Here is a 2,699-nt window from a genome sequence, read left to right as displayed (position 1 = left end):
GGCACATTGGAAATGCCTGAGGCTTTTAAGTCAATTTCAGGTTTTACAGATGTTGCACAAACCTCCTAAGTCCCACCCTAGATCTCATCTACCAGAAGTCTTTACAAAGTTTAGCTGTATGTTTTGCAGCCTTTTCACTTATTTTTTCCATAGTGATAAAAAATGCATTCATAGTTTAACTTGCAGCTGCATTACTCTTGCAAAAAAAAAAAAAATCCCCGCTGAGAAATGCATATAATAGGAAAAACAGATCGGCTGGACAGCAGTGTAATTAATGCCAGAAAGGGCTGAGGCCGGTTTCATAGTTTGTCTTTTGAGGATATCACGACGAGACCTGGTGAAAAATGACGCATGCTTTAGCATTTCAGAAAGCTGGCAACGGGCAGCGCTTTTCCTTTTTTCTTTGACTTTCTGCCTCAGAACAAAGAGGTCGGCAGAACTAGCTAGGTTGTAATGAGTTCTATGTCCCTAGCACATTAAGTGCATCATGGAAACATATTGTATCGAAATAGTTTGGAGGAGAATACCGGGGATGAAAGAGAATGGGTGCTTTGATCAGCTCCCTGGGGTCCTGAGCGCGCACAGACTGACTTGCAAGGCGTTATTCAGCTGGAGCTAGACACACTTACAACACCATTCAAAGAAATTTGCATATCTGTAATTTATCACATTGGTCCAGAACATTTTCGCAAGGTAAATAAAAGTTGGCTGAATAAAAAAATCAATCATCGCAGATAGTGTGGAAACTGTGAAGCCTATCTCCATTAAAAACATAAATAAATATGTCCATAAAGCATGACGACTTAGAGGCTGACTTTATTATAAAATGTCCTTAGAGCAACAGGTTATGCGCTGACAGAGACAAGAGTGGCCACAATTTCTTTGCACTTCTACTTTAGGAGAGTGCATTTCTAGCTTCCCACTAGAATAAAGGCAGAAAGTTGAAGAGATGTGTGTGGCTATAACCAGCACCGTGACATGCAGAGAAACGTTAGTACACACTTTGAGGAGATGTGGAAGATGGCTCAGTCTCCTCGGTGTCTGCAAATGCTAAGGTTAAATCTCATTTCTTCTCCTGTTGATTTCATTGCCAAGCCCTGGTTGCTGAATTTAGAAGCTCAAGAGGATGAAATGACCTGACATCCGGTCAATAGGAAAACTTGCTTTGGAATGCCCCATGAGAACAAGTGAAAATTTAACAGGCAGGCATTGTTCTGAGTTTTTAAACAACCCAGTTAAACAGCAAACAAGAATCTTCAACTTGACCTTGAAAAAGGCTGTGTGCCTGCAGATAATCTGTCAGACAACTCTGGATGACAATGATGTATTTCAAAGTATTGTCAGATGAAAAGATTGATAAATTTGCTGCTGCAGAGGGAGAACTTTGGAAACAGGCAACAGGCGGTTTAGCGCACTCCCTCTGCCGCCCCCTCCTCTGTCCTCGCCTCCCCGTACCCCCCCTCCACCCCCGGCCTTGGGGCCAACTCAGTGGAAGAGGGCCAGTAAATCCGCACTGTAATATTTCTTAAGGGGCACAGAAAAGCTGTGAACAGTACTTCTCATATTAAACGCAATATTTCTTCGCTTTCGTGGGGAACAAAAGTCATAGCAAGACGTCTTTATGTCTAGTTCAGTCAAAGGCACATCTCCGTTCCCCCCGCAGAAAGGTCAGTATCGTTGTGTTTGGTCCACCGAGGGGGTGTTTTCACGCTGAAAACTGAGCCAGCTGTCCCTGTCATACCCTCGCCATTGGGGAGCACGCACTAGCCATGGTTATTAGGCACATTCTACACCTGCAAAAATACCGATTTCCAAGACTTTTCAAGGACACCCCGCCCCCCCCTCAGTTCTCATGCCCCCTCCTCTTTCGTCTACTAAACGTTGACAACACAATTCAAGCACTGGATGAAAGAACTGCACGCAAGAGGAAGGCTGGGGAGGGACGGCTCAGCCAGCCTCTCATGGTGTCTATTGAGCAGGCATCAAAGAAATGAGGCATCAAGGATGTTTTCAAAAGTACAGAAAAACTTCCCAATAGTTGCTGAGAGGAGTCTCACATTTGTTATTCCCACACATCCTAACGGTTGAACGCCAATATTTAGATTTTTGCACCAGTGTTAGGTGTACGTGGGTGGGTGTGCAGCCCGCAGTCCTTCACTGAGAAGTGGTTCTTCTACAACTTTTACTTGTAGTTAGCATGTCGCTGACCAAGGTCAGGAGATAATTTTTTTTTTTTCAGAATTGCCCCAGTTCAAGTCCACGTCTCTTTTGAAAATCCGAATGCCAACACACTGTTGCTATCCATTTCAAAACACTTGCCCAACTGGATTTCACAATAAAACTCCTTCTAGAAACATCCACTAGCTAGCCTTCTCACCGGAATCCCATTCCAAAGGCTTGTACTCTAAAGGTAGGTGATTACCTAGCTGTTTGGGGGACGGACCTGTGGCCCAAACAAGAAAGGAGCTAAAGGCGATCCCGTGCAATCGCTGGAAATAAATCGTAAAACTAGAAATAATTGAGGAAACTTCACCTGAAGGGTGAGAATGTCCCAGGTGCCAGTTCCTCTAAGACGAGTGCAAAAGAAACTAGTTTTCTCTAGGAGCACTTGGGGGTGGGGTGAAGGACTAATGATTCCTATCTGGCTGCGGTGGGGGGGGGGGGGCGGAACGAGGAGTGGAAAGGGAGGATTTAAGGAG

This window comes from Stenella coeruleoalba (assembly GCF_951394435.1).
Source record: "Stenella coeruleoalba genome assembly, chromosome: 2".
NCBI classification, from domain to species: domain Eukaryota; kingdom Metazoa; phylum Chordata; class Mammalia; order Artiodactyla; family Delphinidae; genus Stenella; species Stenella coeruleoalba.
The sequence above is the reverse complement of the archived record's forward strand: the minus strand, read 5'-3'. Positions refer to the sequence as shown.